Source organism: Eptesicus fuscus, chromosome 5, assembly GCF_027574615.1.
Source record: "Eptesicus fuscus isolate TK198812 chromosome 5, DD_ASM_mEF_20220401, whole genome shotgun sequence".
Lineage (NCBI taxonomy): Eukaryota > Metazoa > Chordata > Mammalia > Chiroptera > Vespertilionidae > Eptesicus > Eptesicus fuscus.
Genome location: NC_072477.1, coordinates 96,140,890 through 96,159,812, shown reverse-complemented (window position 1 = coordinate 96,159,812; position 18,923 = coordinate 96,140,890). Strand labels below are relative to the sequence as shown.

General features: G+C 40.5%; 1 non-coding gene and 1 pseudogene across 1 annotated transcript; both read left to right on the top strand.

Annotated features, from left to right (window-relative positions):
* The first annotated feature begins 5,382 nt into the window (after positions 1-5,382).
* Positions 5,383-9,659, top strand: LOC103294053 (aurora kinase A-like; annotated as a pseudogene).
* On the top strand, positions 8,494-8,572 carry MIR9233 (microRNA mir-9233). Its single transcript, NR_130539.2, has one exon. It is a non-coding gene; the product is annotated as a microRNA mir-9233 (primary transcript).
* Positions 9,660-18,923: the final 9,264 nt, after the last annotated feature.

Genomic DNA, 18,923 nt, shown 5'->3' with positions numbered 1-18,923 from the left:
TGTACCGACTAGGACATGAACAGTGCTAGCAATAGGAGAAGGAGAAAAATAAATTTCTGTAAAATTCTTTAATAAGTTGGCCAACTGATTTTCAGCAAATTCACTATCCAGAGCAGTCAACTGGCCTCTCCCTTGATATCTTCCTGGCTTGGATTTTATACACTGAACCACTTTCTTACCGAACTTTGATAAGAGTTATGCCCCTTCAACTATTACATTGGTGTGGGGAGCCAAATTACTGGCTTCTGAGTTAATGGTCCAACAATGATGCTTTTTCTTGCTTACAAAACCTCCTGGCCCAACATAAACCTAAAGCATTTCTCCTCGAGGGCCATAGGGAGACAGTGCACCAGGGTGGGGGAAGGCACATTTTGGACTCAAAGATCCACTTGCACCTGACAATGCCATAACTAGGTCTGTGACTTTTGAAGTCTTTTATTTTTTAATATGTAACAGTGGATTTAATGGAGCTGTTTGTAATACACTCATCTTGAAGTCTTTAAATGTCCTTAAGCCCCTGTTTTCTCATTGTTAAAACGGGAATAAAATAACTATTTCATAATGTTATTTGGACAAAAAGATGTGATATTGTATGTAAAGCACATAGCACAATGCCTGGCACAGAGAAAGCCGTTACTACATTCGGCTATCCTGATTATTTTGGTTACCAGGTGAAGAAAAACCTTGGAATTTGAAATTGTTGGCCAAGAGCTATATGTTGCCCAGATTATATGATCTGAGAAGTGATGCCAAAATATTTTCCCTGCTTTAATGCCTTCTCCATTTCCCCCTCTGTTTTCTCATCTACCAAAATGGAAATCATAATTCTTAAAAAAAAAAAAAAAAAGAATGCACTATTGATACATGCAACAACATTGGTGAATATCAAAAGGCTTACATTATTTTTTTTAATATATTTTTATTGATTTCAGAGAGGAAGGAAGAGGGCGAAAGAGATAGAAACATCAATGATGAGAGAGAATCATTGATTAGCTGAATCCTGCACGCCCCCTAGTGGGGATCAAGCCCGCCACCTGGGCATGTGCCCTTAACTGGATTGAGCCCAGGACCCTTCAGTCCACAGGCCAACGCTTTATCCACTGAGCCAAACTGACTAGGTCAAGATCATGATCATCCTTACCTCCTAAGAATGTCATGAGGATTAACTAAAATATCACATGAGAAACCATTTAGTAAGCTGCAGAGATTACTTACTAGTATTCCAAGGGACTGATATTTCAGGAGGGACCATGAACAAAAGAATGACCATAAAGGAAGAACAACTGGGAAGATGCAGAATGCAGATTTCTGCTACTCTTAATTACACCCAAAGCCTACCATAGCTGTCTTGGAAAAGTTCAGCTCCACAAATAGTTACATTGTGGGGACTTAGGCAACATTTTAATATCACTTACCTTTTTTTCATGGAACTATCACTTACCTTTTTTTTTTAAATAATTTTTTATTTTATTGATTTGAGAGAGAGAAGAGGAGAGAAAGGAAGAGGTAGAAGAGGAAGAGGAAGAAGAAGGAGGAGGAAAAGGAAAAGAAGGAGGAGGAGGAGGAGGAGGAGGAGGAGGAGGAGGAGGAGGAGGAGGAGGAGGAGGAGGAGGAGGAGGAGGAGAAGGAGGAGAAAGGGAAAGAAACATTGATTTGTTATTTATGCATTCATTGGTTGATTCTTGTATGTGTTCTCACCGGGGATCAAACCCATAACCTTGGCTTATCAGGACGATGCTCTGATCAACTGAGCTACCAGCCAGCCTTAATATCATTTACTTTTGAAATAGAGATGTTCCAGACTATACTGTTTCCTGGTTTTCTAATAAACAACACAGAGATAATGTCAAATGCTACCGGCATCTAGGATACAAGGCCATTGGGTTACAGAGCATCCCCACCCTTAGGCCATCAACACTGGAGAGATGAAATGGCACATGTGGGTAGTAATTGCCCCTAAGATACTTCTATTTTACCAGATGAGGCCCACCAAGTAAATGGTCTTTTGGCAAAGTATATGGAAGCTTGCTGTCCTACCCAGAGTTAACCTTTGAATACACGAGAAAATGAATCTATACAAAGAGTTAGGTTATCACAAGGTTCATTTTCTTTTCAAGGAACAAAAGCCACAACGTGTGTATTGAAGTGTAACACCTCTCTGTTCCTCCCCCCACTGCTATGGCTCTTCACTAATTATATTATGAGCTGAGGTTGGAATGTCAACTTGAACTTTAGATTTGTGACACAACCAACTATAACTCAGTTTAAGCATACTTTTTAATTTGATTGAGCGTTCCAACTTACTCTGTACTTCCTGAGTCCCTTGGACTAAAACAACATGATCTAACTCAATGAAAACTAGCAAAAATATATATATTCTTTACTTTCAGTAAAGAGGCCTCTGGTAAAGTGAGTAGCCCAAAGCCAATTGAATCTACCCAAAGCATACTTGAGCAGTGTTAATCAGCCAGAAGACTAAGTGGTTTTCTTTCCCTTCTTTGTGCCCACACATTCAAGTCAGAGGACCCATCGTTTTCTGATGGCATATAAATATTCACCATTTCAGGAATAACCATGCATCTCTATAAGCTAAAATGTTGTGTTAATAGTGAGTGTTTAAGGTAGTTCCTGAATAGTTGTGAGGCAGATTTGGCCAAGGAGAAAAGAAGTTGAGTCTTCAATAATTAATTCTAATTTTATAACTCCTGTAGGGAATGTGGGGTATAAGGACTTTATAATATAAAACCAGGAAAAGGCCAGGAGGAAGTTTGTACTTGACTTGGGGTTTAAAGCAACAGGGATTGGTAGATAAAAAGGAGAAAGAGGACATGCTGGCAAATGGAGCCACACAAGTGATAAGCACAAGTAAGTGCTTATCACTTTGCATGCACTCAACAAATATTAATAGAGCTTGTGCCATTTACCAGGAACTGGGGTAGATGCTGAGATATATCAATGAACACAAATAGCTCCTGGAACTTACATTCCCATGAAGGGGCACAGACAACAAAAAGTAGCTGAATAACATATGGAGGTGCCAGATGTTAACAAGTCCTATGGAGCAAAATAGAGTCAGAAAGGAACATATGGAGTCCTGAGTCACGGAGATGCTCTTTTAAACAGAGTGACCAAGAGATGCCTCTGATAAAGTGACTGTTTTAGTAAGGCCTGGAGGAGGTGAGAGAGTCAATTAGAGAGCTATATGGGGAAAGAGTGTCCTTGGAAGAAGGTACAGTAAGTGTCAAGGCCTTGAGGTAGAACCATGCCCAAACAGTGAAAGCCTACATTCTCAGCAGGGGAGCCATCATCCTAACGGGGTTCATTCCTAAAGGAAAAAAATCTTACTCTTTGAATGTATAAAGCACATTTCATGGGGTGGTGTGATTAGAAATAAATACATCTTTAAAAAATTCCATTTTGTCTCTGGTGTGGGACAATAAACAAAGTTGAAAAATATGGTAGCGGAGGGAGTTGAGAAACACTGAGGTAGAGGAATGGTATGGAGGCCAAGGTGGCTAGAATGGAATGAGCTAGAGAAAGAGAAGAGGAGGAGGAGGAAGAGGAGGAGGAGGCAGAAAAATAATGGGGAGTTAGGTTATCAGTAGGTCAGTGTAAACACTTTGGCTTTTACTTTGAGAAAATAAGGGACATTGCAGAAATTTAACAGAGAAATGATGTGACTTACCTTTTAAGGAAATCTTCTGGCTGCTGTGTTGAGAATAGACTGAAGGGCAACCAGATGAAGGTTATTGATATAGCACAGGTGAGAGATAATGGGGCTTAGTCTGGGATGGCAGATGTGGAGGTAGTAAAAAGCAGTGGACTGTGTATATACAATAGTTTGAAGATGAGACTAAAAGGATGTGTGCATGTATTGAATGTGGGGTGTGAAATAAGGAAAAGACTCAAGGAAGACCCAACATTTTGGGTGGAAGAACTGGAAGGACAGAGTTGCCGATTGTCTTAAAGGGAGAAAAGAGCAGGGAGAGGACTACCAGGAGCTTGAATTTGGTATGTTAAGTTTGAGATGTCTATTATGTGTCTAAACACAAATGTTGAGTAGGCAAATGAATTTAGAAGTCTGGAGTTCAGGGCAGAGACCCATGCTGAAGATATAAATCTGGGAGTTGTACGTGAGACCTGGCAGTGATATTAAAATGGGGGAGAGGAGAAGAATAGAGGTACAAAACAGAGTAGACAAAAAGTAAACTAATACAATGGTAGATTCAAACCAAACTTATCAAAAATTGCATTAAATAATCATGACTTAAACACTACACTTAAAAGGTAGAGGTTGTCAGGTGGAGATTTTATATATATTCTAATGCCGGTGGTCTTGATCCAGCATCTAGAAGGGTTCAGGAACCTGGAGAAGGCACTGTGCATAAATTAAATAAAAGTCTAGAGACGAAACATAATTTTGGAAGGCATTATGGGGAGTCAGAGAAGACTTAGCTAAAGAAACTAAGTTCTCCTTGTCTCAGGACCCCTTGCTATTTATTAACACAATTTGTCCTAAGGCAAGGTGGAGATATACACTTCAAAGGCCAGGGTGTAGTACACAAATCCATTGTCAGATTGGTGAATTGCCTACGGCTGTTCAGGTGTTTGGCCAGTAGGAGGCAATAACATGTAGATTGAGATGCCCTTAGCTGTCTGGCAGTAAGCAATCAATTTAATGCATCCTTTTCAGGTTTGGGGAAATACCCTCAGCCATCTCTAGATGATTCAGCCCTGCTGACATGCTGGAATTGGCTTCCGGCAATATTCACTATCTAAAAGATGAAGTTTAAATATAGAAATGCATTGATAGCAAATGGATGGAAAAAGATACACTATGCAAACATTAAGCATAAGAAGAGTGGAGTGGGTATGTTAATACTAGATAAACTAGATTTCAAGATAAAAAGTATTCTCAGAGATGATCTTTTGGGAGGACTCAGTGGCCTTGGGTTGCAGGCCAGAGCCAATAGACATTATGGACAAATCTAAAGAAAACTGCATTTCAGGGTCTGTTAAGACTACAATTCCACCTGGTCATGGTCCAGAACATGTTCTGGTAACTCAGCAAATGCCTTCTCAGCATCTGTTGTCTGCAAATAGTGGCCAGGTTCAGTGGATCTTATGTCCTTTAAATTCCTCCCAGAGAGTTCTTTTGCAAGCACAAAAGCTTGTCCCGGCCATAAACCAGTTCAGAGTCTGAAGCAGAAGCAATTGCAGGCAACCAGTGTCCCTCGTCATATGTCTAGGCCACAGAATAATACCCAAAAGAGTGAGCAGACCCAGTCACCAGCCCCTGGAAATAATTCTGAAAAGGAACTGGCATCAAACAGAAAATATATATATATATATATATATATATATATATATATATATATATATATTGAAATTGGTCACCCTCTGGATAAAGGAAAGTTTGGTAATGTAAAGTGAGAGAAAAAAACAAAGCAAGTTTATCCTGAACATCTTATTTGAAGCTCAACTAGAGAAAGCAGGAGGTGAGCATCAGCTGAGAAGAGAAGTAGAAATACAATTTTACCTTAGGTATTCAAATATTCTTAGACTGAATGTTTACTCCTATGATGCCACAAGAGTTCATCTAATTCTACACTATGTACCTCTTAAAGCTGCCTATAAAGAACTTAAGAAACTGTCCAGGTTTGATGAGAAAAGAACTGCTATTTATACCACAGAATTGGCAAATGCCCTGTCTTACTGTCATTCAAAAAAAGTTATTCATAGAGATATGAAGCCAGAGAATCTGCTCCTTGGATCAGCTGGAAAGCTTAAGTTGCAGATTTGGGGTGGCCCGTACATGCCCAGTCCTCCAGGAGAACCACCCTCTGTGGCACTCTGGACTACTTGCCCCTGAGATAATTGAAGGCCAAATGCACACTTTGAAGGTGGATCTCTGGAGCCTTGGAGTTCTTTGCTATAAATTTTTAGTTGGGAAGCCTCCTTTTGAGGCAAGCATATACCAAGAGACCTACAAAAGGATATCATGGGTTGAATTCACATTCCCTGACTTTGTACTGGAGGGAGCCAGGGATCTTATTTCAAGACTGTTGATGCATAACCCCAGCCAAAGGTCACCCTGAAAGAAGTACTCAAACACCCTTGGATCACAGCAAATTCCTCAAAAGCATCAAGTAGCCAAAAACAAACACACACACACAGAGACACACAGAGAGAGAGAGAGAGAGAGAGAGAGAGAGAGAGAGAGAGAGAATCAACTAGCAAGAAATCTTAAAACTCTTGCAGGGGGAGAAATCCATGAGCCAAAACTGCTGTATAAGGGGTCAGAAACAGGCTCCTGACGTTATCTTACTGCTGACTGCCTGCTTGTAACCTAGAACACTCCAGAAAATATGTATTTAATTATTTTTTTACTGAGCAGGAAGTACCTCGTCCTCCCCTTTGAGAAAGTTCCACTTCAATAAACATGAAAGTAGCCACGAGAATCATGCTAATTTCACTGATAGTATCATCTGGAGGATAGGTTCAAGTGCAGCTGCCCCACAGCCTGTTTGGAGTAAGGCATCCTTGTGGAAGATTACCTCAGAGCCAGCTGTGGGCAGAGTGGCCCCTTTGCCCTGACTCGATCAGGTCAGGAGCTGTGCAAAAACCTTCCAAGTAGCTGAGTGTGTGTGTAACTCATTGGGTGGCCATGCCTGGTAAAGCTGTCAGAATGAGTATGTGATTCTTTTAAATATTTTTAAAAATATATTGTATTGATTTTTTTACAGAGAGGAAGGGAGAGGGATAGAGAGCTAGAAACATCGATGAGAGAGAAGCATCAATCAGCTGCCTCCTGCACACCCCCCACTGGGAATTTGCCCACAACCAAGGTATGTGCCCTTGACTGGAATCGAACCTGGGACCCTCCAGTCCGCAGGCCGATGCTCTATCCACTGAGCCAAACCGGTTTCGGCAGATTCTTTTAAATATTAAAATAAAGATATTTTAACATTTCATTAAAGCCATACAACCATAAATGTATATGTGTCTAATAACAGAGGTTCAAAATACATGAAGTAAATATTGATATAATTAAAGGGAGAAAAAAGTATTTCCACAATTATAATTTGAGATATTAGCATCCCTCTCTTGACAATTGATAGAAAAATAAGCAAAGATCAGGAAAGACACAGAAGATCTGAACTTTATCAACCACCTTTTAAGAACACCAAACATGACAAGGACAGAACACATACTCTCTTCAAGTTACATAAGGTACATCAATCAGGATAGATCCTATGCAGGGCTATAAAAAGTCTCAATAAATTTTAAAATATTGAAAGCATATAAAGTATGTTCTCTGACTACAGTGGAATTAAATTGGAAATCAATAACAATGAGATAACTAGGAAAACCCCAGATATTTGAATATTAACATACTTCTGAACAATATATGGGTAAAGAAAAAAATTAAAAGGCAAATTAGAAAATATTTCAAACTAAAAAATAATAAAAATACAACACATCATAATTTATGAAATTCAGCTAAAGCAATATTTATAGAGAAATATACAAAGTACAATCTTTTAATTTAGAGTCTAGATTCCCAGCATAGCTCATCCTATTCTATAGTTAGTGTATTTCTGACTTTTAAAAAATATATTTTTATTAATATTTTTAGAGAAGGAGGGAAAGAGAAAGAGAAACATAGATACATTGATTAGCTGCTTCCTGTATGCACCCCAACCATTCAGATCAGGGATTGACTCCACAACCTAGGTATGTGCCCTGACCAGGAATCGAACCCGAGATCTCCCCATGCATAGGACATCACTCCAATCAACTGAGCCATACTGGCAAGGGGTTTTTGACTTTTTACATCCTGCTTCAATAAGGGAGAAGAACTCAATGAAGGACTAATGCCCTGTAAACTTATTGCAGAGGCCTTCCACAAACTCCAAGGAGCCAAAGTTTCTCTAGGCAGGCTCCTTGGGCTACAGGAGCACTCAGAGAAGAAGGCAACCCTCCAACACAAAAAGCACAGGATGTGTAGAATTGTGATCTGCTATGGTCTGAAGCTGTCCACTGGGTGCACTGGCTCTAGGGACTCCAGGGAGGTGCAGTCAGCCACTTCGTGGTACCACCCTGCAGGAGCTATTTGTATTGGGCTTAGAGGTGCCCAAGTGAGGCCCAGCTGTGAAGCTAGGCAGGCTTGTGCTAGTGCAGGGTCTTAGGCCTTTTATTGATTGGTTTGGAGCACACTGACCCAGCTGCAGCTTGTTTGAGAGATTTTAGCAAAGTCTGAAGCCTCAGCAAGGACAAGCCATTCATATGCTAAAGCTGATGCAAAAGCTTGAGTGAGGTTGCAAATTAGATGGGGCAGGGTTTCAGAGAATCACCAGGGAGGAGCAAACAGATATGGCTGCCAGTCAGCCCTGTGACTAGGAAGGTCCCAGCACAGAAACAATGACCCCTATGAGCACCTCCATCTGAAGAAAGCTGCCTCCCAAGTTCTTGGCCCAATGCCAGACAATCTAGTTCTTCCTCCTTTGTGTCTGGGTTCCCCAGAGCCTTGCCCTGGCGCTGGAGCTCAGAAGAAGCAGGACTTTGTAAGTTCAGTTTGTGCGCTGGCCCTTTAAGAGGAATAGCTGGGTCTTCAGTAGCCTCCATGTCACTGAGCCCCAATCCCCACTGGTATTTACAGCCCATAATTGTGGGGACTTCTCTTCCCAGCTCTGGAATCCTGGGCTGGGAGTCTGGTGTGGGGCTGGGACCCCTTGCTCCTCATGGGTGGCCTCTGCAGAGATAACCTCCATCCTGATTAAAAGAACACCACACGTGGGTGTCGGACCAGCCCGTTTCGTGGCTCTTCCCCTCCTACCAATCTTATGTGCTTTCTTCTTTACTTCTCCAGTTGTAGGGCTTCCATTCAGTCATCTTTCAGGCGGTTCTGAATGAAGGTTGTTCTGTATTTTAGTTGTAATTTTGATGTGGTTGTAGTACAGACTTTTATCTATGCCGGCATCTTGGTTCTCTCCTGTCCCCTATTCTTTTCTGTCCCCTGAAGCTATTTCTTTGTTAACATAGATTGTACACACACACACACACACACACACACACACACACACACACACACTAAACTAGAGGGAATCCCCTCCATTCAACAGACCATATTCAAACCAGGCCTGGACCTTGCTTGAGGCTTTCCAAAGGAAGTCCTACTTCCCTCTGCATCCCCTCTGGGGCTTAGGGACCTTCATTATCTACCTGGAAAGTCTTGCTTTGTCAAACAAATTTTATGAAATTTTAAAATTACATTTTTCCTTGTATCATCTTTAGTTGAGGCCAAGAACAAATAAGTTCCATCCCCCTTCATGTATCTGAAGACCATTGTTATACATGACCCAAACCTTTTTATTTATTAAGTTTATCATTCCAGTTGCTTTCCAAAGTTTAGTTATCATTGCAGCTGTGCCGTGACCTCTTCTCTAGCTCTGGACATCGCTTCCTTCTTGTAGAGTCCAGTGCTGGATGCCATATTGTCTGGTAAGGGTCTGACCAGGACAGAACACTGGCAACTTTCAGCTAATTTGTCAGGCCTTCCTTCCTTTCCTTTAGTAATTCTGAGCTTGTGGAGTGTGGGCTACCATTCTTCCCCCAACATCACTTGCCTCAATGACTCTGGTTTTACAGAGCTGTGAGGGGCAGAAGTTATGGCAAAAGTTGGATAATGAGGGGCAGGAGAAAGAGGGAAGTCCTGTGTGTTATGAACACTAATTCCATATTTTACTTCTTGGTGCACCAGATGGGGTGAGAAGGCTTCAGTAGCTGCCACGGTGCCTTCTCTACCAAGTATGGATGTCTAGACCTCGACTCTTGTGTGAAGAACTCTTGTACCATATCCATCCCAGAGACTGGCTCTTCTACTCATAGGACGGGTGGTAGGCAGCTCCCCAGCTACAGAGGCAGTTTTGGGGACACAACCTTAGGTTTCATGTGAAGTCTCCAGAGCCACAGGCAGATCCTGTAATGGGCTGTAGAGGAATGAGCAGAAGGGACAGCCTGCTCCTTTAAGTCACTTCAGGTCTACTGGGACTAAGCAGTGAAAATGGGGTCCTTCTACTGGATCACTGAGTCCCTGAGTGGAGGCTGCTTCCCATCACCCCGAGTGCTGCAAGGTGCCAAAAGTGACACTGTGTCATTCACAGTCTTCAATAACCCAAAGCTGTGCTGTATGTTATAAAGAATTGGGGCAACCTCTCCATCTCATTCATGGGCAACTTTATTCTTCCAAAAACCTTAGGGTCATCCTTATCTTCTCTCTTTCTCTCACACCATACATCCAATTCATCAGGCAATGCTACTAGGCTGCCCTTACAATCTTCTCAAAATCCTACCTTTGTCTCAACTACACCTGCATTATTGCAGTAGCCTTTTAAAGGGTATCCCTGCTTCTCCCCTCACCACCACCCTCATTCAGTCCATTCTAAACACAAAGCCCTTTAAAATGTAAGTCAGATCATATCACTGCTCTGACTAAAACCCTCCAATGGGACCATCTCACTCAGAGTAAAAGCCAAAGTTCTTAGAACACCTGCAAAGGCCCATGTGACTTGGATCATGTCACCTATCTACCTACACTCATATCCTGCAAGTCCCCTGCTGATCTCTAGATGCTAGGCACCCTCTAGCCAGGGCCTTTGCTCTAGATATTCTTCTTCTTGATGTTCCCCCAGACATGGCCAACTCATTCATTTCCTTTAAGTCTTGGCTACCACTTGACAATGCCAACCCTGATCATCTATTTAAAATGGTAATCAGTTCTTCCACCACTGACACATCTGGATTTTCTTATTCTGCTCTACTTTTTTAAAAAAAAATTCATATCACAGTACCAGCCAACCCCACAGAAATACAAAGGATTATGAAAAAAATACTATGAACAACTCTATTCCAACAAACTGGACAACCTAGATGAAATGGACATGTTCTTAGAAAAATACAAGCTTCCAAAACTCAATCAGGAAGAATAAAAAAACCTGAATAGGCCAATAACTACGAAGAAATTGAAGCAGTCATCAAACAACTTCTAGCAAACAAAAGCCCTGGTCTGGACAGCTTTACAGGGGAGTTCTATCAAGCATCCAAAGAAGAACTAAAATCTATCCTCCTCAGACTATTCCAAAAAATTCAAGAGGAAGGCACACTTCCTAGCTCTTTCTATGAAGCCAGCATTGCCCTAATTACAAAACCAGATAAAGACACCACAAAGAAAGAGAACTACAGGCCAATAACCTTGATGAACATAGATGCTAAAATCCTCAACAGAATTGTAGCAAATCGGATCCAGCATTACATTAGAAAGATCATACACCATGATCAAGTGGGATTTATTCTGGGGATGCAAGGATGGCACAATATCTGCAAATCAATAAATGCGATACATCATATAAACAAATTGAGAGACAAAAATCACATAATCATATCAATTGGTGCAGAAAAAGCATTTGAGAAAATCCAATATCCTTTCTTGATAAAAACTCTCAGCAAAGTGGGAATAGATGGATCATACCTCAACATAATAAAAGCCTTATATGACAAACCTACAGCCAACATCATACTCAATGGGCAAAAACTAAATTCATTTTCCCTAAGAACAGGAACAAAAGAGGGATGCCCACTTTCACCACTCCTGTGCAATATAGTACTGGAAGTGCTAGCCATAGAAATCAGACAAGAAGAAGAAATAAAAGGCATCCAAATTGGAAAAGAAGCCTAGCCGGTTTGGCTCAGGGGATAGAGCATCGGCCTACAGACTGAAGGGTCCCAGGTTCGATTCTGGCCAAGTGCATATAAGTTGCAGGCTCCATCCCCAGTAGGGGGTGTGCAGGAGGCAGCCAATCAGTGATTCTCTCTCATCATTGATGTTTCTCTCCTCTCTATCCCTCTCCCTTCCTCTCTGAAATCAATAAAAATATATTTAAAAAAAAGAAAATTGGAAAAGAAGAAGTAAAACTGTCATTATTTGCAGATGACATGATATTGCATATAGAAAACCCCAAAGACTCCATCAAAAAACTACTAGACTTAATAAGTGAATTTAGAAATGTAGCAGGATACAAAATTAACACCCAGAAATCTATGGCTTTTTTATACACCAACAATGAGCTCACAGAAAGAGAAACTAAAAAAAAAATAAAATCTCATTTACCATTGCACCAAATAAACTTAACTAAGGATGTAAAAGATCTGTACTCAGAAAACTATAGGACATTGAAAAAGAGATAGAGGAAGACATAAACAAATGGAAGAATATTCCGTGTTCATGGATTAGTAGAATCAACATCATTAAAATGTCCATACTACCCAAAGCAATTTATAGAGTCAATGCAATCCCCATTAAAATACCAACGGCATATTTCACAGACCAAGAACAAACTATCCAAAAATTCATCTGGAATAAAAAAAGACCCCGAATAGCCACAGCAATCCTGAGAAAGAAGAACAAAGTTAGTGGGATCACCAATACCAGATATCAAGCTATATTACAAAGCCACTGTTCTCAAAACTGCCTGGTACTGACACAAGAACAGACATATAGACCAATGGAACAGAACAGAGAACCCAGAAATAGACCCAAGCCATTATGCTCAATTAATATTTGACAAAGGAGGCAAGAGCATACAATGGAGTCAAGACAGTCTCTTCAATAAATGGTGCTGGGAAACTTGGTCAGATATATGCAAAAAAGAAAAAAGAAAAGAAAAGAAACTAGATTACCAACTTACTCCATACACAAAAACAAACTAAAAATGGTTAAAGGACTTAAATATAAGAGGGGAAACCATAAAAATCTGAGAAGATTCCATAGGCAGCAAAACATCAGACATATGTCGTAGCAAAATCTTTACTGATACAGCTCCTAGGGCAATGGAAACTAAGGAGAAAATAAACAAATGGACTATATCAAAATAAAAAGCTTCTGTACAGCAAAAGAAACCATCAACAAAACAACAAGAAAGCCTACTGCATGGGAGAACATACACTGAGTGGCCAGATTATTATGATCTCTGAATGCATAATAATCTGACCACTCAGTATATATCCTATATAATAAAAGGCTAATATGTAAATTGTCCCCTCGATCAGGAGTTCGACCAGCAGGCAGGCTGGCCAACCGCCCATGTCCCCTCCCCCTGGCCAGGCTGGCCGGACATTTCAGATAAGGGTTTAATCTCCAAAATTTACAGGGAACTCCTACAACTTAACAAAAGGAAGATAAACAATCCAATCAAAAAATGGGCAAAGGACCTAAATAGACACTTTTTGAAAGAGGGCATACAGAAGGCTGAGAGACATATGAAAAGATGCTCAAAGTCACTAATCATCTGAGAGACGCAAATCAAAACAACAATGAGGTACCATCTCACACCTGTCAGAATGGCTGTCATCAACAAATCAACAAACAACAAGTGCTGGCGAGGATGTGGAGAAAAAGGAACCCTCATGCACTGCTGGTGGGAATACAGACTGGTGCAGCCACTATGAGAAACAGTATGGAGTTTCCTCAAAAAGTTAAAAATGGAACTCCCATTTGACCCAGCAATCCACTTATAGGAGTATATCCCAAGAAACCAGAAACACCAATCAGAAAGGCTATATGCACCCCTATGTTCATAGTAGCACAATTTACAGTAGCTAAGATTTGGAAACAGCCTAAGTGCCCATCAGCAGATGAGTGGATTAGAAGACTGTGGTACATCTACACAATGGAATACTACCCTGCTATAAAAAAGAAGGATCTTTTACCATTTGCAACAGCATGGATGGAACTGGAGAGCATTATGCTGAGCGAAATAAGCCAGTCAGAGAAAGATAAATATCACACGATCTCACTCATATTTGGGATATAATGATCAACATAAACTGGTGAACAAAAATAGATCCAGAGACAAGATAGACTGAACAGACCATCCAACCACCCAGAGAAGGCAGGGAAGGGGAGGTTAGAGAGCAACCAAAGGACTTGTATGCATGCATATTAGCATAACCAATGGACACAGACACTGGGGCACTGGGGGCTTGCCCTCAGGGGTGGGAGTGGTGGGGGGTAAAAGGAGACATATGTAATACTTTAAACAATTTTTAAAAATCTTGGGGTTCTTTCTTTATTAGTACAGGCAGATCTCCAGCATTCCATCTGCTGTCTGCATAACCTTCCATTGTTTGGATGTACCCATGTTAATTACTAGTTCCTTGTCGATAGACATTTAGTTTATTTCTCATTTATTGTTAATATAAGTAATATTACAATAATCATTCTTATACATATCTTGATCTACTTTTGTGACTATATCCATGTAGCAGTGAACTTGCTAGATCTTGGGGTACAGGGTTCCCCTGCTATCCAAAAGTAGAATTCCCATGAAACCTTTCATAAGCTGAAACAGAATAAAGCAAAGAACCAAGTACCACTCATTTATATGGGAAAATTTTTAGCATTCCCAGAATTAAAAAAAACACCTACCAAATCATAGCAAATAACCAATAAAACCTAAAAGAACAGTAACATATAATAAAAGTAGTGCCACTCTTACTGCTCAGTGCATACTGCCTTCATAACAGCTTCCTGCAAAACAAATGATTAAGGCTATTTTCACATTTTTCCTTTTTCACAAAAGCGAAGATCCTCTTCAGATTTTTTTGGTTAGCAAAAAAAGCACTAGGGCAGGTCTTTTGTAAAAGCAAAGTGGTGTAATTTGAACTTTCAAAAAGCAGAGGGAACCTTATGTGCACTTAAAAATTTAAAGATATGATCAAATGACTGCCGTTGTCCCATGTATTTACTAATATTTTTTCTCAACCTTTTTAATTTTTATAAATCTGATCAATGGAAATAGATGTCTCATAGCTTTAACGTTCATTTCATTTTTTCACTCATTCCACAGATAGTTATCAAGTGCCTACTGTGTATCAGGCACGCTGATGTTTTGTGAAAAGTCCAATAAGGAGTGCAGTGAACCATATTCTCAGAGGTTTCATTAGCTCTTTTTACTTCTGGAAACGGCTTCTTTATACCCCGCTGCATTTTTCTTGAGTTGTTCCTATTCCTCTTTCAGACTTTCGACTACTCTTTGTGAGGACCTCTCCCATTTGTTATGCATTGCCATTTCCCCCCTAGTTTGTTTTTGTTATGTTGAGCTTGTTTAGGATTTTAAATTTTGGGTTGTGTTTTTTTGGGGGAGTTTTTAGTTATTAGGTAGTAAAAATAACTTAAGGCAAGTAGGTTTTGTATCTTGCTTAGAAATGCCTTATCCATCCAAAATTATAAATAAATTTATTAATTTCTTCTATTACTTATTCTTCTATATTTAAAATTTTAACTTTTAAATGTTTGATTCACCTATTATAACAAGAAAGATTGTGATCCAGATTTATAACTTCTAAAATTGCTGGCCAGTTTTGAATATTTATTATTTCTGCATCAATTTCCTGAGTCTGTGAACATCCTAAGTTCATGTTTATATTTTCAGTCTTTTCTGGACTGTCTGTTATGTCATTATCTTGTCTACTAGTTACATAATTTGCACATTCTATGTAGTATTAATGTATATAGTACATAAAACATTATAGTATGTTTTAACATATTTAAATACCTCCCATGAGCCTTTAAAAAAAGAATTTTCCTAATAATGTATACATTTACTTTTCCAGATGAACATAGCTGTCATCCTATTAAATTTCACACAAAAAATACTTGTTGGTATTTTATTGGAATTACATTGAATATATTGAGGATTTGGACACTTTTTAAAATATTGAGTTTTCCTATCAAGAATAAACATGTTTTCTACTTTTTTTAAAAATATATTTTATTGATTTTTTACAGAGAGGAAGAGAGAGGGATAGAGAGTTAGAAACATTGATGAGAGAGAAACATCGATCAGCTGCCTCCTGCACACCCCCTACTGGGGATGTGCCCGCAACCAAGGTACATGCCCTTGACCGAATCGAACCTGGGACCCTTGAGTCTGCAGGCCGACGCTCTATTCACTGAGCCAAACCGGTTTCGGCAAGAATATACATGTTTTCTACTTAATCTATATACTATATCCCACAGAAAAACTTTAAAGTATATTTTCACATAGACCTTGTCTTTTTTTCCAGCTTTACTGAGAAAAAAATTAACATATAACAATGTATAAGTTTAAGGTGTTACAACACAATGATTTGATGTGTACATATTATAAAATGATTACTATAAGATAGTTAATATATCATTACTTTACATGATATACTTTTTTAGTTATAACATTTACTTTTAGTAACTTTCAAGTACTAGTATACACTACAATATTATTAACTACTAGAGGCCCGGGGAGTGGGCCTAAGCCGGCAGTCGGACATCCTTAGTGCTGCCTTGGAGGCAGGAGAGACTCCCGCCACTGCCACTGTGCTACCCAGCTGTGAGCCTGGCTTCTGGCTGAGCAGTGCTACCCCTGTGGGAGTGCACTGACCACCATGGGGCAGCTCCTGCATTGGGCATCTGCCCCCTGGTGGTCAGTGCGTGTCATAGCAACCGGTCGTTCCCCTGTTCAGTTGATTTGCATATTAGCCTTTTATTATATAGGACTAGAGGCCCGGTGCACGAAATTCATGCACGGAGGGGGTGAGTGTCCCTCAGCCCAGCCTGCACCCTCTCCAATCTGGGACCCCTCGAGGGATGTCCAACTGCCCATTTAGGCCTGATCCCGGTAGGATTGGGCCTAAACGGGCAGTCAGATATCCTTCTCACAATCCAGGACTGCTGGCTCCCAACTGCTTGCCTGCCTGCCTTCCTGATTGGCCCTAAATCGCTTCTGCCTGCCAGCCTGATCACCCCCTAACCACTCCCATGCCAGCCTGTTTGCTCCCAACTTCCCTCCTCTGCTGGCCTGGTCACCCCTAACTGCCATCCCCTGCAGGGTTGATTGCCTCCAACTGCCCTCCCTTGCAGGCCTGGTGCCTCCCAACTGCTCTCCCCTGCTGGCCATCTTGTGGTGGCCATCTTGTGTCCACATGGGGGCCAGTTGGTTTGCCCTGAAGGGTGTCCTGGATCAGGGTGGGGTTCCCTTGGGGCGTGGAGCGGCCTGGGTGAGGGGCCTGTGGTGGTTTGCAGGCCAGCCATGCCCCTGGTGACCCAAGCAGAGGCCCTGGTATCTGGAATTTATTTACCTTCTACAACTGAAACTTTGTATCCTTGAGTGGAGGCCTGGACCCGCCAGAGTGTGTGGAAAGCTTGGCTTCTTCTGTTGCCAGGGAAACCCAAGCCTCCCTTCTGGTAGCCATCTTGGCTGGGGTTAATATGCATACTCGTCCTTATTGGCTGGTGGGTGTGGCTTGGCTGGTGGGCGAGCTTGTGTAGCGGAGTGATGGTTAATTTGCATATTACTCTTTTATTAGAGAGGATAGTCACCATACTGTATATTAGATCCTCAGAACTCATTCATTTTATAACTGGAAGTTTGTAGCCTTTGACCCCAACCACTAGCCTCTGGCAACCACCATTCTACTGTTGTTATGAGTTCAGCTTTTTCAGATTGCATATATAAGTGAAATCATACAGTATTTGTCTTTATTTCACTAGCATAATGCCTTCAAGTTTCACCTATGTTGTCACAAATGGCAGGATTTCCTTCTTTTAATGGCTGAATAATATTCCATTGTATATATACCACATTTTCTTTATCTCTTGATCTATTGACAGACACTTAGGTTCTTCCCATATTTTGGCTATGCTAGTAATGCTGCAATGCACATGGGGGTACAGATAGTGATTTTATTTCCTTCAGACACCCAAAGTGAGGTCACTGAATCATATAGTAATTTCATTTTTTTGTTTGTTTAATATATTTTTATTGATTTCAGAGAGAGGGAGAGATAGAAACATTAATGATGAGAATCATTGATCAGCTGCCTCCTTCATGGCCTCTACTGGTTTTGAGCCCGCAACCCAAGCATGTGCCCTGACCAGGAATAGAACCATGACCTCCTGGTTCATAGGTCGATGCTCAACCACTGAGCCAAACCGGCCGGGCGTAATTTCATTTTTAATTTTCTGAGGAACTTCCATACTTTTCATAGTGGCTGTACCAATTTACATCCCCACCAACAGTGCACAAGGGTTCCGTTTTCCATAGTCTCACCAATTCTTACCTCTTTTTTTTATAATACCCATTATTATAAGTGTGAGGTGACATCTCATCGTGGTTTTAATTTGCATTTCCTTGATGATTAGTGATGTTGAGTACCTTTTCATGTGTTTGTTGGTCATTCATATGTTTTCTTTGGAAGAATGTCTATTCAGGTACTCTGCCCATTTTTAAACCAGATTCTTTTTGCTGAGAAATATAAGTTCATCACATTTTTTTTTGTTGTTGTTGTGTGTTAATCCTTACTGGAGGATATTTTAACATTGATTTTTAGAGAGAGTGGGAGTGAGGGAGAGAGAAGAGAAACATCAATGTGAGATAGACACATTGATTTGTTGCCTCCCGTACATGTCCTGACCAGGCTGAGGATCATACTTGCAACCAAGGTACATACCCCTGACCGGAATCAAACCTGGGACCCTTCAGTCTGAGGGCTGACGCTCTATCCACTGAGTCAAACCGACTAGGGCCCTCATGTATTTTATATATTAAATTATTGTCAAATACATGATTTACAATTATTTTCTTCCACTCCATAGGTTGGTTGCCATTTTACTTATTTTGTTGTGCAACTTTTTAGTTTGATTAGCTCGTTAGTGATTTTAGCTTTTGTTGCCAAGACCAATGTCAAGGAGCTTTTACCTTGTACTTTTTTCTAGTTTTGCAAGTTTCAGGTCTTACATTTGAGTTTTTAATCCATCTCAAGTTAATTTTTGTGAGTAGTGTAAAATAGGCACCCAATTTCATTATTTTGCATATGAACATCCAGATTTC